The sequence below is a fragment of the Scylla paramamosain genome, unplaced genomic scaffold, assembly GCF_035594125.1.
Source record: "Scylla paramamosain isolate STU-SP2022 unplaced genomic scaffold, ASM3559412v1 Contig30, whole genome shotgun sequence".
Classification (NCBI taxonomy): domain Eukaryota; kingdom Metazoa; phylum Arthropoda; class Malacostraca; order Decapoda; family Portunidae; genus Scylla; species Scylla paramamosain.
In genome coordinates this window covers 126,273-140,662 of record NW_026973695.1, presented here as the reverse complement: position 1 = coordinate 140,662, position 14,390 = coordinate 126,273, and the positions used below count along the sequence as shown (strand labels likewise).

The window sequence follows — 14,390 nt, the reverse complement described above, 5'->3', positions numbered from 1 at the left end:
TGAACCGCGTAGCTTCTCTTCCTTGTCTCGAAGCCGCTCGGGACTTCGGTGGCACTGTCAAATATAAAACAACACGGTAAGATGTACAGAATGCTTTAAAAATTTCAAAATGTGTACGAATAATGCATTTCGGTACAATATTAGTGACATTCTACACTACAACTGCATTTTTTCATAATCTGGCACCTTTTTTTATATCCTTTTCATATTGCAATGGACTCAATTTCTGCAAGGTTAGGGAATTGAGCCTGGAAGACCCGAAGACCCTTCGCAGCATCATATAACTGAACACTGGCCAGTAACACGAAATTCCGAGACCACAGTTCGGATTTGGTGTTCTATAAGTACTTTCCATACGCATTTCACACAGAGAGGACAATAATGGGGGTCTTGAAGAGTGTGTCCATAATGGTGATGCTGCAACCCTCGTCATGCATTACCATTAAAAAAAAAGAAAGAAAATAAAGGAGACAAAAATTAATCATCATTGCGCCCTTATGAGAGAACCATTTTATTTCAGCAACCCGCTGTGGTTTTACTAAGTAAACATCAAATTACCTACACTTGGGAAGCTTTACTAAATGTTGTCCCCACTCTGGTGAGCATTGCTTGAACGATGACAGTGTAAACCTTTGGGAAGCTTTACTAAATATTCAGTGCCCATTTATGTGAGTATTGCTTCAAAGATTATAGTGTAAATCTCAGAAAGAAAACAAGCAGACTCTACACCTTGCACAAACGCACACCACAAAAATCAGTAAATAAATAAAATAAATAAACAGATAAATGAATGAATAAATAAATAGATAAACAAAAAGACAAAGAATCTTCACACTCATCCTTCATAACTCTCCAGTGCTTCGTTCCAGTCTCCCGCACTTTCCTCCTCGCGTCGTCTGGCTGAAATGAATGGAGGTGAAGAACGAGAGCTTGTGTCCTGTGGAGCGTGTCTGGTGTGCTCAATTTCCCTGACCTTTAAGCAAGTATTGGACTATTCTGACACTCACACCCGATACTCACCTATTTACGTCCCCCGGGTTATCACGTTACGACCCAGAAAGGTTCCGCTGCGTCTGGTGGCCTCGGATCCTCTACTGACCAGCGCGATGGGGCCACTGAGTGCTGGATGGTTTTGACTCTATACTGTTTAAACTTGTGTTTGTACTACATCCTTGTATCATGGAGCCTAAAGAGGACAAAATTAGCCTCTTATTCTCTCTTCCTTTATTTCAAGACAGGAAAAGTCCGTAAAATGCTGCACAAATTTTACAACATATTTTTTAGGCTTGCGTTTGTACTGCAGTCCCTTTTATAATGTAGCCTAAAGGGGACAAAATTAGCCTCTTATTCTCTCTCTTCCACTGTTTCAAGGCAGGAAAAGTCCCTACAATGCTGCACAATTTTTGCAATATATTTTTTTTAGACTTGCAGTCCCTTTAATATCTCTGTAGCCTAAAGAGAAACAAAATTAACATCCTATTTATTTTTTACCCCTTTAATTCTAGACACTTTTCTTATGACTGCCTACTTTTCATACAGATGCTTTTGTACTCCAGTCTCCTGAATAATTCAGCAGCCTAAAAAGGACAAAGGCAATCTATTCTCTCCTTCCGTGTGTGACGAGAACTCCATTCTTAACCAGAAAGGATTACTCGCTTCAATTGTACACATTTTTTTTTTCTCCATGACTCCCTATTTGTAGATTTTTTTGGTATTGCAGTCTTTTGGGTAGTGTAGCACAGAGAGAGAGAGAGAGAGAGAGAGAGAGAGAGAGAGAGAGAGAGAGAGAGAGAGAGAGAGAGAGAGAGAGAGTTACGTCTCCTACCTGGATACTGCCATGAGGTACAGACTGAGTCAAGGCCCGGCGCAGCAGCAAGGTCAGGTGGAGCGGACGCGTTATGACAGAAACTAACTTCACAGCAGAGAAACTACCGTGAGGAGGGATCGAAGTCAACCTTTAGACCACCAGCCCACCGCTGCATTATTTACAGGCAGAGGAGAACGAGTAGCGTCGGGACTGTCACTCTAACTCTCAGGGAGGTTATGCAGACACACGCATGGTCTTTGAAAGACTGAAACAATACAACATTTGAGTTTTCGTCAGCGATTTAAAAATTTGGCGCTACAACATTTCGGACATGTGGCGCCGCTACAAAATTATGAAAAGGCATGACAATTGTGGTTGAGTAAAAAAGCAGTAATACAAAATGTTAAAAATAAATAAAATTGTTAAAATCAACTAAAATTAAGATAACAATTGTGAAAATAATTATTATATATATATATATATATATATATATATATATATATATATATATATATATATATATATATATATATATATATATATATATATATATATATATATATATATATATATATATATATATATATATTGTGTATAAAATCATATAAACGTCAACACGTCCAACTACCTTAATATTCAATATACATAAATCTTTGTTATATATGGAAGGAACAATTATGATGAAAGATAATGATGAAACTTATGACGAAGGAAAAGAAAGAAGAGAAGGAATAACTGTAAATGAAAAGATTAAAACACGAAAATCATATAATAATCTCTGCCGTGGCGACGGCAGAGGAGCAGCGCAAGGGTTTCGACACTCGCTCCTTCTCCGTGATGCTTTTCCTTTCAGGCGTTTGACACTCTTCTACTGGAGCAGGGGTGTGCTGCTGGCGTGGCCCTCTCGTTGCACCTTACACACACACATAGACACACACACTCCTATCCCCCACTGACTGACACCCACACACACGTACACTCAGACTTATTCCTCCCAACACACCCACAGCCCAACACACGCCTAACCCTACCCATCACGCACCAACCTCCATGCATACCTCATCACATTTACCGCCCACTCCCCTTTCTCCCCCAACACCTCATATTTAGTAATGCACAACCCAACACTTCCGGCAAAGTTGGGTGTACAGGCATGTACTACACGCTCACTCGCTCGCTTACACGACGGCGCCCACCAACTTTTGAGGAAAGTATAAAAGGGAAATGGCTATCCGCGAGTTTGCGAGTGTAGTAATTCTTCCAAAGGTAATTCCAAGGGAGGGAACTGCGGGGCTCAGGATATGGCGCACTCCATTGCTCATAATTAAGTTCCTCCAGAGCATGCAGAGAGAGAGAGAGAGAGAGAGAGAGAGAGAGAGTTACAGTAGTGGTGGTGGTGGTAGTAGTAGTAATAATAGAAATGGAAATAGTAATAGAAAATTGTCAAGGATATATTTTTCTTCTTGTTCTAAGTGGTGTGTGTGTGTGTGTGTGTGTGTGTGTGTGTGTGCGCGATTTGCAGCGGGAGGGCCACGCCAGCAGAACACACAGTTGATCCAGTGTGTGTGTGTGCGTCACATGCCTGAGGGATAAAGCTTCACGATAAAAGGAGCGAGTGTCGGAATCCTGTCGCCGCCACTTGCACATGTGCCCTCCTCTAACCCCCCACAACTATTACTTCTGAGAAACCTAACTTGCCTTTCACCGACTTATATACTACATATCCCAATAATATCTACTGAGACTCATAGTCTCTCATTTTAAATCGCATATTTCACACGACACAGCCCAGCCATTCCTACCGTAAGCTTCTCTACACCCAGTCCATTCAACATCGCCTCCACAACACACCCTGGACAATACCACAGCCGATACACTCCCTCACCGCAGCGCCAGACAAACAGTCCCCAGTACCGGGAAAGCTCGGGGAGCGGTAGGCTCAGGCGGCATCAAAACTCGGCCAACGCGCAGGACCAGAATCCTTGCTATGCACGAAGCGCCGCGTATATTTTTGAAGCTTTTTATCCTCCAGATCTGCCCCCTGCGAATGTGAGAGCACGCCACCACCACGCAGGCCAGGGAGGAGGAAGAAAAAGTAGAAGAGGAGGAGGAGGAGAGGAATTGAGTTTTTGAGGCATTGAATTACCAAGTTTGAATACCAAGTTTGCTCTGTCCCAATCAGAAATTTTAGAGATCAGAAGTCAGGCATTCCCTGCGTGAAATGTTTACTTCCTGAAGGGTTGAATGTCTACGAAAAGACGTGGAAAAATGCAGGGTGGTATCAGCGTGGGAGTGATACACTGTAAAAAAAAATTTTTTACAGTATTTTTCCAATAAATACTAACAGGAACTAATTGTAACCAAGGTTTACAATTTCGACTTGTATGTGACATGCATTTTGATTGTGATGTCTTGAATTTCTTGAGTGATTCCTTGTTAATATTTAATAGGCAATGTTGAGTGTGTGCCGAGACACCATAAGTCTCCATATTATCTAAATAATATTTTATCGTGATAGAATTAAATACAGATAAGCACTGTAAATCGAAGCAACAGGGTGTCTGTAAATGTTGCATTTTTTTTCTTTGTTGCTAAGCGGTTGTCTTCGATATTATTCTTTATGAAATACCTGGAATGTAATAATTATTCATTGCTGATACACCAATAGCCTTAAAAACATGCTTTAAATGTTTTTTTTTTTTTTTTTTCCTTCTTTGTTAAGCGTATTGTTTATTGCGACACCTGGCATCGTTACTGAAAACTTGCCATTGTATGTCGATGTACATTTATCGTATACATTTTTACGTAAGGTGATGATGAAAATTGTTCATAATGAAATAGAAAGCTCAGACGTTCTATATAATATTTCGGTGACGCAAGGTTATTTCGACCTAGTAACGTCAGTAATCATTAGATGGAATATTCTACTCTGGGAAGATATGCTAGGTAAGAAATATTTCTTGTTATCTCAATTGAAACATTTAGTAATATGAAATTTTGAGGAAGTATGATGAGAAGAATAATAAAAGCATAAAAGTAGTTACATGCGCATCGATATTTCCAACGGGTAAACCGCCATTTTTTTTTTTTTTTTTTTTTTTTTTTGTCCACGATTACGAGGTGCCCACCAGGCGCCAAACGCCAGTTCCAGACTAGTAGCTGCATCTTTATCCTGTACCTTGTGAGACCCAGGCCTGTACCTTCATCAAGCCTGATACTACCTGCTTACTGCACTTCTGGGACACTAGAGGCTGTGTTGACGCTGTTGCTGAGGCTTAACTACACGGCCTCATCAAAAACACCACCAAGGGCACAGCCAACCAGTATTCTACCTACCTACCTCCTAAGGCCCTAAGACCTAAGGGCCTTGCATCCAACAACATTCCTGGTCTCCTCCCTCGCATGTAAGTTACAATTCAATGGTTGCTTAACCTCAGCTTGTAAGCCATGTCATTACTAAGTGCGTTTATTTGTGCATGATGTATACTCTTTTTTTTTTTTTACCTATCTAAAATAAATTATGTTGAAGCATGAAGTCATTAGCAAACTAAATTATTAACTAATGGGGACTGACCTGCACTCTTAGTTTGGTTAGTTTGATTGTATACCTATGTTAGATTATGCTGGTTTCGCTAGGTTAGGTTAGTTAGGTCAAGCTAATTCGGTTTGGTTGGTTATGGTGGTTAGTTTCATTAGTTTGTTAGGTTGGTTACCAAGGTTAAGTGGTACTCTGTTACATCCGGCTGATGGGCACGGGTGAGAGGAAGACTGATGAATGAGTGAAAATGTAGTGCAGTTTGCTCCACGAGTCCACCTAGCACTCGTGGAAAAAAAGTATGTTTCTTAAGTATTGTAATAATCCCTGAATTCCTGAAGGGCAAGTACCGTTAAGTACTACTGATTTTTTAGTAATTACTTTTGTGTCATGGATTCAGAGTTTGCATGTCCTCTCTGTAATCATGTATCAAGGTCAGTGAAAAATTATGTAAATCATTGCCTGTTGCATTCAAATGAATACAGAAGAGTTATCAAATGCCCATTAGGGGGTTGCAAACACTTTCATCATACACAGGGCTAAAGGCTCATATATACTGAGACCATCAAGAATATAGGTCAGAAAGTGTTGAAAAATTGTTGATCTTGTCTCCATTTGAAATTACAGTGTAAAACTCTGTTGTGCCAACAAGTTTGTGATGGAATGAAGGATTTATCAAAGCATTTGAGACAGCACATTGATAATGGCACCAGAATTCAGTGCCCCTTTAATCAGTGCTCCAAAATGTTCTCAAAGACATTTAAATCACACATAACACATAGGTAGGCATCAAAGATGTCAAACAGTTAAGGACTTGCCAACTGAAATTATCATCAAATTCAGACCTTTGTGATGAGTTGTCGCCAAGTTTGGAGGTGTCCAGTACAAGAAATGACATTTATAACTTGGATCAGCCTATAATTTTTATGGGTAATGATATGTAACCAAAGGAGGTGTAATACTGCAACCAGGAACACTGTAAATAATAGCAGTTTTCTTATCACTTCACCTTTGAAAGAGTTATTAACTGGTTCCTTTATGCTTAATGAACAGGAACGGGATGTGTGGGTATTTGTTATAAAAATTATGATAGAAAGGTACCTTGTGGTCTATAAAAACTACGTTACCATTATTATTACCTGGTCTTTTGTGGGAGAGACTTTAGGTGGAGGAGGTAAAATATCTAGTGCAGTTCTGCCACAAGCATTGCTTGGTGAGGAAGGGTTGAAGATGCTAGAGACAAGTCATGAAATCCTTACCAGAGGTGGCTAGGTTATATTTATTTATTTATTTTTAATACTTTCAGGGGAATCAAGATTTACTACAGCAAGATATATGCTGGCAATTGATGGTGTTGTTGTCACTGAGCATATTGCCACATTTACCACTGGCCTAGCTTTGCTGTTGGCCTCCTATTACTACTTCATTATAATGTACCCCATGGATTCTGCATCAACACCTGAGTTCATTCAAAGGTAATTCATATATATATATATATATATATATATATATATATATATATATATATATATATATATATATATATATATATATATATATATATATATATGGATAAATCTGTCCAGAACACCTTCTGTATTAACAGTCAAAGACATATTGCTTTTCTTATACTAAAATTACTAAGCTGAGATTCATGTAACTCTGTGGTATGTAGTAACAGCTTGCAGATTAGAATTGCAGTTTTTAAGGATATGGACAAAATTTACATTATTTACAATGTGTACACAATAGTACATTACCCTTCGTCACTACAGATGTTTTGTTGGCATCAATCCCGAATGGCAGAGCAAGATAGAAGTAAAAAAAACATTGCAAAAGGCATTCTGAAGTCCATCCGAAGGTCCTGTCCCTGATTAATGCTATTGCTGATGTAGACTGGAGGAGCTAAATCCCACAAGATAATGTTTATTACTTATGAAAACATTGTTTTATCATTATGGAGATTAATCATTACTATTTTCTTTTAAGAAATCTTGGAACACTTATATTGGATCATTATGGAGATTAATCATTATCATTTTTTTAAGAAATCTTGGAACACTTATATTGGATCATTATGGAGATTAATCATTATTATTTTCTTTTAAGAAATCTTGGAACACTTATATTGGGTTTTTGTTGAGTGAAAAATAAGCTTCCAGGAAGTCACATGTATTAGTGTCTTATTTACCATTTCATTTTACCTCACAAAAATTAATTTGCTTTATTACTCATTTTATTAGCGATGCTATGAGTGTGCTATGACAGTTAGATTGCTTCAATGTGCTTGTGCCTGGAGAAAGGGGCTGGTCATCCCTATCTGGAAACTTAGTGGGCCATCATTTATTTTATTTATTTATTACCATTGACTTCTGTAGAACTAAACAATTTGCCCTGTAGTATATACCTTACTGTTTATATAAAGTACTTGTATTGTGTGTTCAAGACTGAAGACAACAATGTAACTTTTGTATCATGTTTTCATTATCTTAATTATTGCAGATGCTGTCAGCCACTACAATTGTGATACTCAAGTGGATGAAACTTCTCTTCCATTCTTGCTGATGTACTTAAATAATTTTTTTTTTCTTAATGATGTGTCAATGATTATAATGGTGATGCTGTAAAGGTGATGTATTTCATTATTTATTTTTTTCTGGAATGCTCTTTTTAATGGTATAATGATGATTATAATGGTGATGATGATGATGATGTCAAGTTTTCTCCATGCAAGTATAATGATGATTATAATGGTGGTGATGATGATGATGATGATGATGATAAAGGTTTTCTCCATGATTGGTGTTGCATAGTTAAATACCTAGGTTCATATTTTTTTTTCTGGAATGCTCTTTTTTATTGGTGTATGCAGTGATTATAATGGTGATGATGATGTTGATGATGTAAAGTTCTTTCCACGCTGGTTTATGTATAGTTAAATGCCTAGGTTCTTTATGATTTTTTTTCATTTCTGGAATTGTCTTTTAATGAAGTGTAATGATGATGATGATAATGTAAAGTTCTCTACATGCTTGCTGATGCAGTGAAATGCTTAGATTTATTATTACTTTTATATATTTATTTATCATTTTTTAGGAATGCTCTGATGAAGAGTCAAGTAATTGATTAAATTGTATAGTGTGGTTTAGTAGAAATATTTTTGCAAGTTTATCTAATGTATTTTTAGTTTAAAAAATGTGCTCAGGTAATTTCTCCTTTTACCTCATTTTGATTTTGAAGCCTCTTATCTAGTTCATCTTTTACATGAGAACATGAGGAAAATGTAGGCTGTCCATGCCCTAACCTGACGTGCTGTTGGACACATTATTTGTGTTGAATAAAATCTTTCAGCTATGAATTTTCTCATGTTTATAACTTTTCCATGGGCAGTAGGACAACATTCAGGTTCCAGTGTTTCTTATTACTGATGCAGTACTTTCTCTAAAAGGATGACTTTTTTTTCTTTCTTTCTCAGCTTGGTTATCAAATTCCTTGCACATTTCAGTCCTTGCATTCCTTCTGTGCTTCTCTCATAAACACATACAGTTGCTTATTTTTCCAAAAATGTTTCAGATACAGGAAACAGTTAATTTATTTTCATATACTTTGGTTCAGGTGAAGTGATTTCCCACAGAGGTAATGAAATATTTTTGTACTTTTGATAGATATGTGATATACTCAAGATCTGTTCGTATAGAAAGGAATATTTAATATTCATAAAAAAGTCCTCAAAGTGCCCTAGTAAATATAAGTTCTACTGAGTCAACTGGGATTTTAGTATTTATTTAGCTATATTGTTATTAAATGTAAAAAATCTCATGAGTGCAGAATAGTCACATTTTTGCAGTACGCCAATTGCTGCATTTTCCAGACTGTCAGTATCCAGACTCGTCATTATCCAGACAAGTGTCTGATTGGCTATCGTGACAGTAAGAGTTGCTCTCTGGAGGGTAAGGGTAACTATTCAGACAGTACGTCATTATCCAGGTGTGTCACAGTCATGTGCACCCCTATCCAGATGTTGCAGTCTCCGGATGGGCCTCTGGTTAATAACTAGGATGGATATTGGAGAGATTACAGCATTTTACTGTTGTAATTAAAACATTGCTGTTGATTCAGCATATATATAATCTCAGTATATCAAATTTGCTCTTTGATATACTATCAAACACTGGTTTCTTCTGATACCTGCTCTTTTCTACATACTGCGAACTTTTCAGTTTGTCATAAAAAAAGTTTGTGTATACCAGTTGCCCATTGCTCTCAGTGTGCTTTTTGTTTACATGCTGACCATCTGGAGGAAATAATATACTCCTGCCTGGCTGCCAGTCAATCGACCTTTTGAACTGTTGCTCTTTGTATACTGAATACAGTTTATTAATATGTGGTGCATGGTTCGGTTGGCCAGCAGGCATTCGGGCGTGTGATCAGCTGGCAATTGTAAACAGTAATGTGTAGTGAGAACAGCAGCATTGCAACGGCCACCATTTGTATCTAAAGTCATAATTTGATATGTATGTGCTGTGTTGTCTTAATTGCATATACAATAGTACACATACACAGGTATGCAAACTTTCTTCTGATATACAGAGAAAGTTTGGCATGTACAATAAAAGGTCAGATGCCAACGAGTCTTTAGATGTATCTTTTTTTTTTTTTTATCAACCCAGACTTTCCAAATTAGTTTGATATATGAAGGATCTATGTGCTGTACTGCTACCATCAAGTGTACACAATATGGATATTAACTAGACATTTCTTAAGAAATTGATACAGTTAAGTTGTTCACAAGTTCCTGTAAACTACAAATACTGTTTGCCAGTACTGTTCCTGTAAGACACAATACAATAACATTGAGAAATAGATTTTCCCCTTTTTCTTTAGCAAGTAATTTCTGTAAATGGTATACAGAAAAATCCTGTCATAATTTACAAGGAAAAAAAAATGCAGAAACCTTTAGAATTTACAGAAAATCGGATTTATATGGAAATTCTTGTTTACAAATACCTAAATTTTACAGAAAAAGTTTGGCAGCCTGGTTGCCAGTGAATTTTCTGTAAAATTTACAGATTATTTTTTACAGTGTAGGACAAGAAGTTTAGAGGATCATTGATGAATAATTAGAAGACAGGACAGAACCCTAAGGAACACCACTGTTAATAGATTTAGGAGAACAGTGACCGTCTAACACAGCAGCAATAGAACGGTCAGAAAGAAAACATAAGAAGTTACAGACAAAAGGAAAGAAGCCGTAGGAAGGTAATTTGGACATCAAAGCTTTGTGCCTGACTCTATCAAAAGCTTTTGATATGTTCAAGATAACAGCAAAAGTTTCACCAAAATCTTTAAAAGAGGATGACCAAGACTCAGTAAGAAAAGCTAGATCACCAGTACAGCGGCCTTGACGGAACCCATACTGGCAATCAGATAGAAGGTTGTGAAGTGATAGATGTTTAAGAATCTTCCTGTTGAGGGTATATTAAAAAAAAAACCTTAGATAGACAGAAAATCAAAGCAATAGGATGGTAGTTTGAGGAATTAGAACGGTCACCCTTTTTAGGAACAGGCTGAATGTAGGCAAACTTCTAGCAAGAAGGAAAGGTAGATGTTGACAGAGTTAAAAGAGTTTGACTAGGTAAGGTACAAGCACGGAGGCACAGTTTCGGCGAACAATAGGAGGGACCCCATCAGGTCCATAAGTCTTCCGAGGGTTTAGGCCAGCGAGGGCATGGAAAACATCATTGCAAAGAATTTTATAAGGTAGCATGAAGTAGCCAGAGGGTAGAGGAGAGAAAGGAACAAGTCCTGAATCATCCAAGGTAGAGTTTTTAGCAATGGTTTGAGTGAAAAGTTCAGCTTTAGAAATAGATGTGATAGCAGTGGTGCCATCTGGATGAAATAAAGGAGGGAAAGAAAAAAGAAGCAAAGTTATTGGAGATGTTTTCGGCTAGATGCCAGAAGTCATGAGGGGAGTTAGATCTTGAAAGATTTTGACACTTTCTTTTAATGAAGGAGTTTTTGGCTAGTTGGAGAACAGACTTGGCTTGGTTCCGGGCAGAAATATAAAGCACATGAGATTTTGGTGATGGAAGGCTTAAGTACCCTTTGTGGGCCACCTTTCTATCATCTATAGCACAAGAAGGTTAAGGTCGAGAAAAAGAGTGAGGAATGAATGCCTCCATGCCAGACACTATCACCTCTGTTATGCGCTTAGCACACAAAGACGGATCTCTGACACGGAAGCAGTAGTCATTCCAAGGAAAATCAGCAAAATACCTCCTCAGGTCCCCCCAATCTAGCAGAGGCAAAATGCCAGAGGCACCTCCGTTTAGGGGGGATCCTGAGGAGGGACTGGAGTGATAGGATAAGATACAGATATGAGACTGTGATCGGAGAAGCCCAGCGGAGAAGAGAGGGTGACAGCATAAGCAGAAGGATTAGAGGACAGGAAAAGGTCAAGAATGTTGGGCGTATCTCCAAGACAGTCAGGAATACGAGTAGGGTGTTGCACCAATTGCTCTAGGTCGTGGAGGATAGCAAAGTTGAACGCTAGTTCACCAGGATAGTCAGTGAAGGGAGAAGAAACCCAAAGCTGGTGGTGAACATTGAAGTCTCCAAGAATGGAGATCTCTGCAAAAGGGAAGAGAATCAGAATGTGCTCCACTTTGGAAGTTAAGTAGTCAAAGAATCTCTTATAGTCAGAGGAGTTAGGAGAGAGGTATACAGCACAGATAAATTTAGTTTGAGAGTGACTCTGTAGTCGTAGCCAGAAGGTGGAAAACTTGGAAGATTCAAGAGCGTGGGCACGAGAGCAGGTTAAGTCCAGCTTTGGATTGGAAATTAAGATAGAAAAAGTAGGAGGGAACAGAAAAGGGGCTACTGTCAGTTGCTTCAGACACCTGAGTTTGTGAGAAAAAGAAGATGAGGTTTAGTAGAGGAGAGGTGGACTTCTACAGATTGAATATTAAATCTAAGACCGCGAATGTTGCAGAAGTTAACGAAGGAAAAGTTTAGGTGAATGTCAAAACACTTACGGTCGTTATCAGAAGAGCAGTCTGACCTGGGAACATTTGTGAGCCCCTCCCCATATGGGGACTGCGAGGCTGGTGTAGAAGTTGCCATGATAATTTTGAATTTTTGAGTGAAAGGTGTGTGTGTTATTAGGTGCTTGTAGTTTTGTAAGCAGGAAGAGAGGCTGTGACTGCCCCCTTGTGTTGTGAGACACAAAGGGAAACGTTCAGTGAGGCCACAGCTGGGTTTAATGATAGTTTACAGCATCCCCTCATCCAGTGCTTTAGACTTCAATGGGAGTAATTATCATTTCAGCAGGTGCCTACTGCCTCCTCCTACTAATGGAAACAAGTAGTACTGTTCCTTACTGTCCTGCAACACTCACTTACTGGTAGCTAAGCCACAACACCGGTCTGAGAACACCGAGGCATGTTCTGTTCCTTACTGTCCTGCAACACTCCCCTACTGGTAGCTGAGCTACTACACCGGTCTGAGAACACCGAGGCATGTTCTGTTCCTTACTGTCCTGCAACACTCTCCTACTGGTAGCTGAGCCACAACATCGGTCTGAGAACACCGAGGCATGTTCTGTTCCTTACTGTCCTGCAACACTCCCCTACTGCTAGCTGAGCCACAACACTGGTCTCAGAAAACCGAGGCATGTTCTGTTCCTTACTGTCCTGCAACACTCCACTACTGGAAGCTGAGCCACAACACCGGTCTGAGAACACCGAGGTATGTTCTGTTCCTTACTGTTCCTTACTGTCCTGCAACACTCCCCTACTGGTAGCTAAGCCACAACAACGGTCTGAGAACACCGAGGCATGTTCTGTTCCTTACTGTCCTGCAACACTCCCCTACTGGTAGCTGAGCCATAACACCGGTCTGAGAACACTGAGGCATGTTCTCTTCGTTACTGTCCTGCAACACTCCCCTACTGGAAGTTAAGCCACAACACGGGGTCTGAGAACACCGAGGCATGTTCTGTTCCTTACTGTCCTGCAACACTCCCCTACTGGTAGCTGAGCCACAACATCGGTCTGAGAACACCGAGGCATGTTCTCTTCCTTACTGTCCTGCAACACTCCCCTACTGCTAGCTGAGCCACAACACTGGTCTGAGAACACCGGGGCATGTTCTGTTCCTTACTGTCCTGCAACACTCCCCTACTGGTAGCTGAGCCACAACACTGGTCTGAGAACACCGAGGCATGTTCTGTTCCTTACTGTCCTGCAACACTCCCCTACTGGTAGCTGAGCCACAACACTGGTCTGAGAACACCGAGGTATGTTCTGTTCCTTACTCTCCTGCAACATTCCCCCTAGTGGTAGCTGAGCCACAACACCGGTCTGAGAACACCGAGGCATGTTCTCTTCCTTACTTTTCGTGACAGACAGATGGAAACCCGTGATGACATATTTACAGCCCCCACTTACTTCACTTATCTACCTGCTTAGCTAAGAACAAGTTAATTTACCCAAAGTGATGAATTAGTTTTCTAAAACTCAAATACCAATTAATACGTGAACTAACGACCTGTTTTACATTAAGATTTCCACAATGAACAAGAAAGTAATGGTTGGTAGTCGCCAGATATCTTTTTAAATGAATTGTAGAATGTGAAATAATTTTAAGTGAATGTAAACTACTAAAACCAACAATAAACCAACCTCAGACGAACAATTAACAGCTGCAAGTGTTCCATGACTGTCCTGCCACATCCAGCGGGACGCCAAGTGATCCGTAAAACAAATCTGCGGAGCACCGAAGCGTATCTACTCCCTCAATTTTTGTAGTGTACGGATGAAACCCATTCCAGACAAGCGGTTCCCACTCTTTGCTACTAGTTACTTACTTAATTTCCTATTTACTTATCAGCCTACCCTACTTACTACCTATCCACCTATCTAATTATTGCCTGTTTATTCTACTGCCCAGCTACCAAGCCTATTAACTTCCCTATATACCTACTTAATACAACTGTCCTGCTTACCTACCTACCTGTCTGCAATTTCGTCTACACAAGAGCTACTTCCC

The 14,390-nt window shown here is 39.3% G+C and overlaps 1 long non-coding RNA gene across 3 annotated transcripts; it reads left to right on the top strand.

Annotated features, from left to right (window-relative positions):
• Positions 1 to 4,584: 4,584 nt before the first annotated feature.
• On the top strand, positions 4,585 to 8,700 carry LOC135097719 (uncharacterized). Of its 3 annotated transcripts, XR_010266056.1 has the most exons (4): positions 4,585 to 5,211; positions 6,649 to 6,817; positions 7,118 to 7,203; positions 7,845 to 8,700. It is a non-coding gene; the product is annotated as an uncharacterized LOC135097719 (long non-coding RNA). The 3 variants fall into 3 exon arrangements; XR_010266055.1 differs by lacking the exon at positions 7,845 to 8,700 and having other exon boundaries at positions 4,881 to 5,211; positions 7,118 to 7,838; XR_010266057.1 differs by lacking the exon at positions 7,118 to 7,203 and having other exon boundaries at positions 4,882 to 5,211.
• The last annotated feature ends 5,690 nt before the right edge of the window (positions 8,701 to 14,390 follow it).